Source organism: Schistocerca gregaria, unplaced genomic scaffold, assembly GCF_023897955.1.
Source record: "Schistocerca gregaria isolate iqSchGreg1 unplaced genomic scaffold, iqSchGreg1.2 ptg000097l, whole genome shotgun sequence".
Taxonomy (NCBI): domain Eukaryota; kingdom Metazoa; phylum Arthropoda; class Insecta; order Orthoptera; family Acrididae; genus Schistocerca; species Schistocerca gregaria.
In genome coordinates this window covers 4,479,068-4,493,234 of record NW_026061713.1, presented here as the reverse complement: position 1 = coordinate 4,493,234, position 14,167 = coordinate 4,479,068, and the positions used below count along the sequence as shown (strand labels likewise).

The following is a 14,167-nucleotide window of genomic DNA, read 5'->3' as shown; positions in this document are numbered from 1 at the left end:
ATACACAGAACAATACTTCAGTATTCTGCTAGATACCCTGCCATATCCATGAGAGTTCTTGGTCTTTAGTGATTTAATTATTAACTCAATCTCCCTCTTGTCAGTATCATGGAGGACCGTTTCAGGTAACAGTCTCGGAACACTTTTTTCTAAGAGCGCTATATGATTCCCTGTTGGGGCTAGGTTTCTATTTAGTTCACCTGGTACATTCAGAAAGTGATTATTAAATACTGTACATATATGCGACTTATCAGTAACACGAACATTCCCACTACGCACTGATTCTATATCGTCGACCTGTCTCTACAGACCAGCCACTTCGTTTACGACTGACCATATGGTTTTAATTGTATCCTGAGACGTAGCTATTCTATCTGCATACCACTTTGCCATACCAGTTTACATATGATTATATGAATTAAGGAGATCTACCAGCATCCTTTTACTTGCACAATCACTTTACAATTAATATTGAAATCACCACATATAAATAATTTTTTGTATTTCCTACAAAGTGTACCAAAAACCTCCTCTAGCTTTAGCAAAAATGTTGTGAAATTGGCGTCTGTGGCTCTATAAATAACTATTAGAAGTTTAGCTCCATTAAATTTAACCATACCTTCACAACATTCTAACACCTTTTCAGTGCAGTACTTAGAAACATCAATTGACTGTAATGGGATGCTGTTTTTCACATACATGGCTACTCCCCCACACCGAAAAGAGCTCCTAGAAAAGCTGCCAGCCAACCTGTATTCTGGTAAAGGAAGCCTTTGAATTATCTCCTTATTTAAGAAGTGCTCAAATATACCAATAATTTCAGAGTCAACATCTATAAGCAGTTCACTAACTTTATCTCTAACATCTTGTATATTTTGATGAAATATACTAATTGTCTCATTACTTGGATACTTAAGCTTTGTCAAAAGTGGATCTTTTAGTAGAGAGACTTCCCTTAAGCAGGAACACCTATCAGCTGACTGGTGCAGCTCTAACATCAACTACTGCAGGAATTTTCCCATGAGTGATCCCACCACCTCGATCTATGCTGTCACTTTAATTTTCCTGTAGGCGGTGTCTATCTTACCCATGGTGATTTTACCTTCTACATCCTTACATCTGTCCTCTAGCCATCCCTGCTTAGCCATTTTGCACTTCATGTCGATCTAATTTTTGAGACGTTTGTATTCCTTTTCGCCTGCTTCATTTACTGCATTTTTATATTTTCTCCTTTCATCAATTGAATTCAATATTTCTTCTGTTACCCAAGGATTCCTACTAGCCCTCGGCTTTTTGCCTACTTGATCCTCTGCTGCCTTCACTACTTCATCCCTCAAGGTTACCCATTATTCTTCTACTGTATTTCATTCCCCCTTTCCTATCAATTGTTCCCTTATGCTCTCCCTGAAACTCTGTACAACCTCTGGTTCTTTCAGTTTATCCAGGTCCCATCTCCTTAATTTCCCACATTTTTGCAGTTTCTTCAGTTTTAATCTACAGTTCATAACCTATAGATTGTGGTCAGAGTACACATTTGCCCCTGGAAATGTCTTACAATTTAATACCTGGTTTCTTACCATTATATAATCTATCTAAAATCTTGCAGTATCTCCAGGTCTCTTCCACGTATACAACGTTCTTTCACGATTCTTGAACCAAGTGTTAGCGATGATTAAGTTATGCTCTGGGCAAAAACCTACCAGGCGGCTTCCTCTTTCATTTCTTACCACCATTCCATATTCACCTACTACGTTTCCTTTTCTTCATTTCTCTACTATCAAATTCCAATCTCTTGTGACTATTCTATTTTCATCTCCCTTCACTATCTGAATAATTTCTTTTATCTCATCACACATTTCATCAATTTCTTCCTCATCTGCGGACTACTTTTAAGATTATGGTAGGTGTGGGCTTCATGTCTATCTTGGCCACAATAACGCGTTCACTGTGCTGCTTGTAGTAGCTAACCCGCATTCGAATTTTTTTTTTATTCATCATTAGACCTACCCATGCGTTAGGTTCATATTGGCCTTCCTAATACTTAAATCTATATGACATCGGAAGTTCACTGAGGCTTTTTGCGGATGATGCTGTGGTGTATCGAGAGGTTGCAACAATGGAAAATTGTACTGAAATGCAGGAGGATCTGCAGCGAATTGACGCATGGTGCACGGAATGGCAATTGAATCTCAATGTAGCGAAGTGTAATGTGATGCGAATACATAGAAAGATAGGTCCCTTATCATTTAGCTACAAAATAGCAGGTCAGCAACTGGAAGCAGTTAATTCCATAAATTATCTGGGAGTACGCATTAGGAGTGATTTAAAATGGAATGATCATATAAAGTTGATCGTCGGTAAAGCAGATGCCAGACTGAGATTCATTGGAAGAATCCTAAGGAAATGCAATCCGACAACAAAGGAAGTAGGTTACAGTACGCTTTTTCGCCCAATGCTTGAATACTGCTCAGCAGTGTGGGATCCGCACCAGGTAGGGTTGATAGAAGAGATAGAGAAGATCCAACGGAGAGCAGCGCGCTTCGTTACAGGATCATTTAGTAATTGCGAAAGCGTTACGGAGATGATAGATAAACTCCAGTGGAAGACTCTGCAGGAGAGACGCTCAGTAGCTCGGTACGGGCTTTTGTTGAAGTTTCTAGAACATACCTTCACCGAAGAGTCAAGCAGTATATTGCTCCCTCCTACGTATATCTCGCGAAGAGACCATGAGGATAAAATCAGAGAGATTAGAGCCCACACAGAAGCATACCGACAATCCTACTTTCCAAGTACAATACGAGACTGGAATAGAAGGGAGAACCGATAGAGGTACTCAGGGTACCCTCCGCCACACACCGTCAGGTGGCTTGCGGAGTACGGATGTAGATGTAGATGTAGATGTAGATATTCGATGTTAACAATGACGCCGGTGGATAGACTATATGAAATTACTGATCGTCGATAAAGTCGCGAATATAACCGACATGCTATTGGGCCCTTCGCAGGGAAAGGGTTTTCGCCGCAAAAAGCGGGAAACTGGAATCCAGCAAATGAGTAAAAAATATATATTCAGTGACAAAAAATTAGTGTACGTACACAACAATAGTCTGGGATTTCTGTATCACATAAAACAGTTTTTGTGATTGTATCTTGCAGCTTTAGTTATTTTTAATTAAAAGAGATTTTAAAAGGACAGAAAGAGCGTTTTGGTCTACGCTACACATCGTTCTGTTAGTATAGTCTTGACTTCGTAATCACTTTCGTGGACTTCTGCAACACTCAATCAAAATCTCCAACCTAATCGAGACAATACGCTACGATACAGCCGACATGATGACAAGAGAATGGGCTACATCAAACTCGAAGTAATTTTATATAGATAAGGATCTCAATGACCTGTGTACGTCTAATATAAAAGATCTCCTAACCATTCTCCTCAAATAGATCGCCATCTTCACTTGACCTTTAACTGAAACTGTTTCAGAATTAAAGACTGAATTCAAAGAAAATTTGGCTTCCAGTCACAAAACAAGAAAAATAAAAATAATAAAAGTGAGAATGTGAAACAGGTTAGCAATAACCACAAACAGGAGATTCTACAGAAAATCAAAGTGAGAAAGGAAATTATTAACATTATCGACCGTTTAGGAACTCTATGCTACGAAAGGGATGAAACCACATATAGAATAACTGGTGGAAAAGTTAGTGTGTTTTAAGATTAAATCCAAACAACAATTAGAGAAAAATATATCGAAGCTAGGCCTATATTACGAAAAATTGCTAAATCTCGAGGCAAATTGTGTCCTCCAGTATTTGATGGAGTGTTTGTGCCCCTAGCACGGATAAAACGGGATCTACAGCATCAACAGAAACTTCGGATATGTGTTTCATATTTCATCCAAGCCTACAGTCTATAAATACTAAAACAAAATACCACTACAGGGAAACTACCTACGAAGAAGTTCTTGGTAAAACTATGTAGCTGTAGTTGCCTTGGACTAACGACGTGTGATTATCAATGTAACCTGTACAGACTGTACGCTTTCCAAAGCTGTTATCCATGAAAAAGCTAAACGACGTTTCGTGAACAAAACACTATTTAAGACCGGACCACTAATAAAATTATCTGACAATAGGCACTGTTGAAAATTTGTGCCAGACCAGGATTACCACCCGAGTCTCCTGGTTACTAGGGAGAGGCAATGATCATTGTGTCCGAATTACGCAGTGGTCAACATAATAGCACGAACTGCCCGAGCATGCCGTTCGTCAGATCCAAATTCTCCATAGACTGCTAATGCAGTGCTCCTTGAACATTATCCTCCTCGCCTTAATTAAACAGACACAGAATATATACAAGCTTGGCCTTACGAACATTGCAGACGCCGTCTATGCAACACGCGTCACACTTCAAAGAGTTTACCAATACATTGCATTGTTTACTATCGACCACGGATCAAGCAACGTAAAAAGCACTGCGTCTACTGAGATCATGATTCAGAGTTTTTTTTTTTTTAAAAAAGAAACTAATAAGTCGCCTACATATTATATTTGCTGCCGAAAGAGGAGAATCACTATTTTCCCACAAACGGAAATATAGTTAAAATTACGCTTCTAATTCGGCTAGTTTCGGCGGTTACTAAAATTTGTAGTGAAAGTTACATAGGGAACTCTCCCGTCCCCCCACCAGAAACGTAGTTTTCGTCGCTGTTGTGCGACTTTTGTACACAGCCAGAGAAAGTGTGTTAAACATGGCGCGGACGGAAACACTAGGCTACGCTACAGGGAAATCTGCTTACACAACGTTTACTCGGCATTAATAATCGTTGGCGTAAACATCTCTCAATCAAATTACCCCCTTCCAACCTAACTTAGATCTCGGGCTACACTGCCCATAGGCCTGTCATCACAACCAAAATTTCAGTGTGTGGGGGATATCCTGTATTTCTCGCTAATCTCTCTCTAGGCAAAAATGTCAGTTATTGTAGATTGGTGGCAGTCTCAACTACAAGATTTACTAATGATAAACACTATTGAGGCGGCTCGTAATTTTAGAATAGTTCTCTTCGTCTTACTTGGCATAAATTGTTCGCTGGCGTCCCAACAGCTAGCTCCTTCAGTGTCTGCTTCTGCCATCGCACCACGCCAGTCTGTTGTCTGTTGTTATCCTAGCAGACAGAACGCACCGCACATCCGACAACTTCGGAACCACTCAACTGGCCAGTTAGCAACTGAGCCGAACACTGTTTACACCGTCAAAGGAAAACTATGCAAAGATGTACACTCGAATGGCACGACTGAGTAGTACACAAACACACAAACAGTAATATCTGTAGAATGTCCATCGACACGCGCAGAACGAAATTCTTCTCGCGAACGTACAGCGTCTCCGAAAAAAATCTAGTGACTATATTCCGGCATTACGGCCAGGTTCTCATTCAAATGAGCAAAAAATGTTATATATATTTTTTTTGAGACAGTGAAAATACACTTGAAGGATCTGTTTGGGAGTTACGAGTGATCATACTGTGAGCTTTATTTTAGATTTTCAGTAAAAAAAAATGGCACCCGCAATTATGATTTGATCACGCGGACTGCGTGCAGTGTGGCCTCTCAGATGTTACCTGAAATCAAAAATGGATGACATCAGTTGATACTAAATTACTTCTCTGAAATTGAAAATGGAAAACATCAGTCGATATTACATAAAATTTATGGGAGCGCATACCTAACCGCAATGAAACAACCGTAAATTTAACGATACGGTACTAATTCGAACTCTGAGTTCGATTTTTTGGGTGGTTTATTTCACTCCTTATGCCTTCACAAAAATTACTTAATATTAATCAGTGTCATATATTATAGGTACAAGCTCCTAAGAAAAGTGTTTACTTTTCTGGGTCAGAGGTAGAAGTTAAGAGATTGAACCATTTTTAGTTAATGCTGCATGCCGTTCTGAGAAAATTGTTTCTCCAAAAAAAAAAAAAAAAAAAGAGTTCAACGTCTAGGGAAACCTTTTAGTTATATTATTACTTCGATTTGCATGAACTGAGGGTTACATGTATATTTTTAATGTCGCTGAACACGAATCTGCAGTAAGATTTTCAATATTCAAAACGGCTAATGCAATACGGAGAGCACAGGATTATGCTTTGTCCAATTTTTACCAAAAATGCATTTTCGTTATTTACGTTTAGTGTGCAATCCAAGGAGCACTTTTCAACCCTTCCTCTGGCTGGAATTGTTCCTAGATAGCAACTCCCTGTTCTTCTTGGCAGGAAAAGCCGATCTGTCTAACCTGGATATGCAGCACTCGTTATTCGTCAGTGTTATCGGCGAGTATGTTTGCATGCATTGTGCAGTATGAATCATTTTGTGCACGTGCGTCACGGGACGAGCTTTGATCTACATCTATATGGATACTCTGCAAATCACATTTAAGTGCCTGCAAAGGGTTCTTCGAATCCCCTTCACAATTGATAGTTAATTGAAACCCTCAGCTGCCGACAGGTGTTGTTGATATACTTCGATGGGGACAGCTGAAAATGTGTGCCCCGACCGGGACTCGAACCCGGGATCTCCTGCTTACATGGCAGACGCTCTATCCATTTGAGCCACCGAGGACACAGATGAATACCGCGACTGCAGGCATTTATCCCTTGCACGATTCCCGTGAGACTCACATTCCCAACCGTCCACAATCCACAAACGTAATGTACGTAATAGGTATTTGCCCATCCACTCAATACTGGCCCACACTAAGGTGACGATTCCCGTAAGATTTCGGGCAATCTGTGCGCATTCGCACAGACGAAGGTCAATGGCTGGGTAACGTTTAACCATATATATGAAGATAGTAACTGTTCTCGAAAGATCAGGCGCCACTGACGACCGGGCAGCTTCTCTAGAATACATGATAGACCGGCCTATGTGGCCGAGCGGTTTTAGGCGCTTCAGTCGGGAGCCGTGCGACCGCTACGGTCACAGGTTCAAATCCTGCCTCGAGTATGGATGTGTGTGATGTCCTTAGGTTAGTTAGGTTTAAGTCGTTCTAAGTTCTAGAGGACTGATGACCTCAATTGTTAAGTCCCATAGTGTTCAGAGCCATTTGAACCATCAGTCCCTGTGCTTACACACTACTTACATTAACTTATGCTAAGGACAACAAACACACACAATGATGCCCAAGGGAGGACTCGAACCTCCAACGGGGGGAGCCGCGCGAACAGTGACAAGGCGTTTGAGAGATGGCGGATACCCCGCGCGGCTCATGGCAGTCGTGACACTGCTTCAAACAATGGGCTGTAGAAACTTTTTTAAAGCACGGATTAAAAAAAAAAAAAACCTTTCCGTTCCAAGAGTCTGGACAAGTACACCTTAAAAAAAATGCAACTACAAAGAAATAGAATTTTCGAACTTTTTGGATGAGAACCTGTCCCTATGGAACACCGTTGATAAAATGTCACAGGGATTATGTACTCAGGTTTCACATGTGGATTAACAATTCCTAATCGAGGAATTTGCATCTCCCACCTTGGAATTCTCAGTACAGAATTTTTATCCATTACGAGATTCTCAGCCACTTGCAGAAGTGATTTCCCGTGATTCTGCAAAACTTTTCCGTTAGCCAATCGTAGCAACTATAATATTTGGTTCCTGGTGCATGACATGTCTCTTAACTTAAAGTGACCAACTCATTTGCATAAAGAGCTAACTTATCATTCGCTTCTTTACTTGCGTAGACCGTTTATGGTCTTCAAAGATTTTTTTTTCTTTAATCGTTTTTTTATGTCTTTTATAAACTGCAACACTTTCTAAACCTAACGCCATTGAAGCATGGTCTTTTACTGAATGACCAAAAAACAATGCCGACAGCTGGAGTCGAAGGTTTTTGTTAATCAAGCCGTTTGTATTCTTGTGGTGATATCTCCATAGAATCTTTCACTCCGCAACACATATTTCTTTTATATAACTGAGAAGTGAAATACCGGTTTTCATAGATGCAGATTTAACATATTTTAATATAACGCAATAAATATTTCATTAAAATTTTCATCCCCTTACTATCGAAGTTCCAAAACCACTGAAACACATAGTTTTTAAAAATTCTAACAGAGGAGCCGAATACGAATTGTCAGATATATTTAGTAATGCTTTCATAATGAACCATTTTGAGAAACATCTCACACCCTTTAGGAGTTAGGTTTTCAAAAACAATTAAACATGTATTCTTCTATTTAGAACCAAGGAGCCAAATTCAAATCTTCATCCATTTAATTCTAAAAATGCTTTCATAGTGAAATATTTCATAAAACTTTTCATCCCCTATTTCACGCTATTAATGAGTTAAATTTCCAAAAGCAACGAAACACATTCTTTTTACATCCAACTGAGAAGTCAATTACCTATTTTCATAGATGTAACTTTAACAATGCTTTAGTAGTTCTTTAATAATGATTTATTTTCAAAAAACCTTCACTATTTATTCTATCCCCCCCCCCCCCAAATGAAAGAATTTCGGAAAATGATAAAAACCTTTTTTTTTGTTTCTGGCTGAGAAACCAAATGTCAATTTTCGTAGTTTTGTAGTTCTAGCTTCAACAGTGACATAGGGACATTTTTTTTTAAAAAAAAACTTTTCAACCCATATTTCACCCCCTTAGGAGTGGAATTTCGAAAAATCTCTTCTTAAATGGTGCTTTCAGCGTAATATTTACACCTTCATCAAATTTCAAGTCTGTATACTTTGCAGGTTGGGCTGGAAGGCGATGAGTGAGTGGATACATGTGCCCCTATCGCATCTCCTTGGAGGTTGTAGTTCCAAAAACAGTGAAACACGTATATTTCAATAACAGAATTTCCATAGATTTATCTTTAAAAATTCTTTCACACTGAATTATTTTCATAAAACATTTCATCCTATATTCCCCCTCCCTATGAATTGAATGTATCAAAAACAGTGAGACATGTAATTTTTTTTATTTTTACTTCAACCGAGAAGCCAAATTCAGGTTTAAATATATTTAGCTTTAAAAATGCTTTCATAATTAAATATTTCATGAAACATTTCATCCTCTATGTAATGGGATTGTGGTAGTGAGACACCAAAATCACAATAGTAATCCGTTGTAGTTGCTACACATTTTATTACAATCAAAAGCATTATAAAATCACAATCACAAAAATACAAGAGATTGCCTTATAAGGCCAGATCAGATGGACAAATAGTAAATAAATTTCTTTACGTGGAACAAGACCCGTTAAACTTCAAATTTGGATATGACTAGGTAAATATACTTAGGTAAGGCTTTACTTAAATAGTACAAATGTGCATAGAATGCGCAGCAGAACTCTCATTACTTCCAATCAGCAGAGAAACAGATTAAGCCTAAGAAACAGATTTTTTAACGTTTGGCTACCCAACTTTCCATAACAAAACTATATACAAATGATTAAAGCAATTAAGGAGGTACTTTAATTTTGACCAAACCGACCTTCAAATTTACTTACTCAATTGATTAATCAACAATACTCTTAGAATGATTACAACTAGAACATGACCATATGACAATTCCCTTAAAATAAGGTTGCTTCAATATTTCGTGTGAATTGGCGATAGACGCGAGCAGACCAAGGATTCAAATCAATACGAGAGATCCACGAGACAGGGAGTGACATAGAAATGTACTCAACTTGACAATGCAATTGAACTTTGGATGCTATAGTTCTCCACCGGAACGATGGAATCACGCGAAAGTGACAACATAACCGAAGATGTAAAGGAGAGGACATGGCCTTAAACATCTCTCTGCCGCCGTGGTGCTCTGTTCCCAGTATGCTAGCGTCGACCGCTGCCAATTATCTCTAACACAACACACATCAAGGGTAGAGAGTTTTCTGAGACATATACTACACAACCTTATCTGGAGAACAGGTGAGCATTACAACTGAACTGAAACAAATGAGCCTCCGTCAGTTACTTGCCCAGTGCCAGCCCTTAAACTTTGATTAATAAGTTCGCTAAAAGTCATGCCGAAGTTAAGATGACAAGATTTATCTCCAGGTTCCGCACATTAGGGGCAGAGACAATGAATTGGCGACGCTCTTAGCCGTATGTTCGCGGGAGAGTCTGGGGAAGGCAAGGGCCACGTGGAGCCGGATCTTGGAGCGAATTTCCTTCTCTCCGAGACACCCGGTTTCTTCTGCGACTCAGCCGGCAAACAGGCTGTGGACCCCAGGTGGGGACCGAATAGGAAGCAGTAGGCGGATGGCGACGTCGTTACTGGCTGTTGCCCTGTTGCCTTCGGGGGGGCGGGGGGCTCTTGTGTAAAGGGGGAGACAACCGTGGTGAAGAGAAGGTCTCTATTCCACAGGAACGAGTTAGCATGATATATCCACGATTCGGTGGTCGGGGTCATTTGGCGCTATACAAGACCTAGAACCGAGTTCGGGAACACATGTTTTGGCCCAACCTATATCGCGATGTCAGGAGATTTGTTGGCAACTGTGTCCAGTGTAAGCGCGGTAAGCCCGATGTGGTTCCGTGCAGAGAACTACTACAGTCGCTTAGGGAGCAGTGTCCTCTGGACCGCGACTCAAAGATCGAAGCAACGATCGATGGAAACTGGCGCCAGAAACGCACCAGCTCACTCTATTTCATCCCCTTAGGGGTTGAACTTCCAAAAACACTAAAACACGTATTTTCTTATTTGTAACCTTGAAGTCAAATACCAATTTTCGTAGATGTAGCCTTAAAAATACTTTCATAGTTCTTCCATAATTATTTATCTCAAAATAAAATGTTCACCCGCTATTTCACTTCATTCCCAGTAATAATGGAACACATATTTCTTTATTTCTGACCTAGAAACCAGATACAAAGTTTCGTATGCCTAGCTTCAAAATTACCTTAATAGCTACATGTTTCAAAAATCCTATAATTTCCTGTGTCTCCCCCTTTCAGTGTAGGAGGGATAGTGTCGTACAAGAGACAGTATACTCAGTAGACAACGAACTGCTAGTTGTGAAATCAGCGACATAGGAACCGAGACTGACACAGAAGGTGCTGAAGGTGAAGCACACTAGACTCGTGTCTACCACGGCTTCTAATAATATCGATTTACCATGAACGGAAGTTCCGAAAAGTGAGCAAGTAATTTTACAGTAAATTCAGTACCGATGGAGAGGATATACAACGAAAAACATTTCTATAAAATTTCAGAAATAATGAAATATTCCACTCAAGTCGCGCGGCAGAACACGCAATGGATATGCTTGCACTTAAGACGGAAAGCCCCACGTGCTTACGCAGGCTTACGACAGATCGCAAAATTCGGCAGTAGGCGTAAGCCAACCTCGTGTGCTGCTACCTGTTGTTGATGCCAGGCATCAAGGTCTCAGTAGTACGGCCATGCACTGGAGAGTAGTTGCTTTGTAAGCACTCCGTCTTCAGTCCACGAGTGGCCTACTGGGACGGGACCATCCGACCGCAGCGTCATCATCCGTGGAGGATGCGAACAGGAGGGGCGTGGGGTCAGCACACTGCTCTCCCCGTCGTTATGGCGGTTTTCTTTGACCGGAGCCGCTACTATTCGGTCGAGTAGCTCCTCGATTGGCACCACGAGGCTGAGTGCACCCCGAAAAATGGCAAGAGCGCATGGCGGCCTGGATGACCACCCATTCAAGTGCCGACCACGTCCGACAACGCACTTAACTTCGGTGATCTCACGTGAACCGATGCAACCTCAGGGGCAAGGCCGTTGCCGCAGATATTTTAGAGTAGTTGCTAACGTTTCATAATTATCTAGTTTACGGGGAAAATGTAAAAATGGCGATTGTCACCGAAGCTACAACTAATCTGAATTTCTGGTTAGTTATCAAGTGGTCTTGTGTGCGAGCCTGAATTTTTCATCCTTTGCGGTGGGAATGATTCAAACCCGTCATGTTCTTCTTATGAAGTGTTCTATTTATTTTACACACAATGATCATTTGTAGTTGTGTTGAGTTACTACCTTGATAAATTTTTGGATGGCGCACGTATCATAACTGAGATCTGCGCTTAATGGCTGAAGGTGAATTAGCGTAATGAGTAGTAGCGAATGTTATAGTAACATGTTTGTAAATTATTTCAGGTAAATTACGTTAGTCGTGTAATATTATCCGTATACCAGTACAGTATGTGGGCCAATTACGTTAGTCATGGAATACTATCCGTATAAGACTATGTCACCTTGATGTCCCGGAATTTGCTTCAATTTTGGAATCCTTTACACAGCTTTCCATATAACTTCTATTACAGTGATTCAGTCTTGTCTGTCACTCGACTTTTCTGATCGGGAAATAAATTCTATCGCTCAGATGCTTATTACCTCTTCGTGTTTCTATTTGCCGATATTGCTCATAAACACTTACATGTTGCTATGGACAGTGATGGAACGACACACTTTTCTATGGCGACACTGCAGTTTAGAGATAGAAAAACCGATCGGTTAAAACGATATGGGTATTTTAGTTCTGAATAACCCATGTCTTTCGGTATTTGTTTGCTCTCGGTTATAACAAGTATCTTTTTTTTCCTGATAACCACGTAAAAACAGATATATCGATTAGCCACAGCAGCCGCAGTAAAATTTTTAGTTTTCAAGTAAACCTTTTTTTAAAAAAGACGAGTAATTTTTATTCGTAAGATTTCCATAGCTCTGAAATACTGCGTTATTACAGAAAAATGGGAAAAGTGATGTATGCCACTTTAATAACACTGCTGACAGAAACGAGCAACAAATGGATTGGTCCAGCATTGCCGAGACAATATTGTGCCTGTTATACAAGCAGTGCGCGAGACTGGACGCAGTTTCTCGCTGTTGTCGAACGTCAGTTGTAACACAGAATGGCACCATCTGGAAGTCTGGAAGTATTTTACGATATGCGGTAACGAGTGAAGCACATGGGTTGATTTGGTCGACTTGAAACATCATACAAGGAAAAAAGTTAAAATTTCCGGGATAAAAATAGAAAGTGCCTGATCTGCTGCCTGTGTCTACGTAGTATGCCGTTATCTGCTTGTAGCCCTTGAAAACAGAGAAATTAAAACGAAAAAGAGTTCTCCAGCCGAAGTATTCACCCTTTATTGCAGGACTATACGTAACTCCCGCATAGTGCTGTGATAACCGATTACAATATAATTTTTGAGCAGAGCTTCTAAAAACTAAAATCAGTAGGAGAATACTGGCAGTTTTCTGTAGTACGGAAGCACTCGCCATATTTTGAGAGAAGCAGCGAACAGCTGACAAAGTTTTATTTGACTATTTATTTTAAATTATGTCCGAAAGAACAGACACCATATCCATATACGTATATGGTTCTGGCAATACCAGCCATGACCTTCTTCTGTGAAGATGCACACGTATTCCCCGAACTGTTACGGCACTTGGTAAGAATGTCTTCCACGAGTAATGAGTGTGTTGGTGTGGGACACTACGAATGTAGTGTGTGCACATACAAGGTGAGAATGTGAGTCTCGCGGAAGGCCTGTGCGAGATAGTCCCTGCAGTCACTATCGTCTGTGCCCTCGGTGGCTCAGATGGACAGAGCGTCTGCCATGTAAGCAAGAGATCCCGGGCTTTAGTCCCAGACGGGGCACACATTGTCACCTGTCCCCGTTGATGTATATCGACACCCGAGAGCAGCTGACGGTATTAATATAATTCTAATTTCGTTCTAGACGGCTGCAGGTCATCATAAAAGTATTTAATTTTACGTGTTGATTCCATTTATCAAGAAACTGAGAAAGTCAAATTTTTTAAATCTTTGTAGGATTCCTACGTTTACTAGAGGAAATAATGTAAATAAAAGACTGAAAATCGGTTATTACAAGTACTGGAATAGTGACGGGCTTTAACAATTAGGTTAAAGTGAGCCGAAAACCAGTTGTTTCAGCGATAACCGACATTCCCACTGGAGTTCTGCGTGGTAAGATTGACGCGCAATTGACGCATGGTGCACGGAATGGCAATTGAATCTCAATGTAGACAAGTGCAATCCGACAACAGAGGAAGTGGGTTACAATACGCTTGTTCACCCACTGCTTGAATACTGCTCAGCAGTGTGGGATCCGTACCAGATAGGGTTGATAGAAGAGAGAGAGAAGATCCAACGGAGAGCAGCGCGC

At 40.4% G+C, this 14,167-nt stretch overlaps 1 non-coding gene across 1 annotated transcript; it reads right to left on the bottom strand.

The window, feature by feature from the left end:
• Positions 1-6,550: 6,550 nt before the first annotated feature.
• On the bottom strand, positions 6,551-6,624 carry Trnat-ugu (transfer RNA threonine (anticodon UGU)). The gene has a single exon. It is a non-coding gene; the product is annotated as a tRNA-Thr (tRNA).
• Between the last annotated feature and the right edge of the window lie 7,543 nt (positions 6,625-14,167).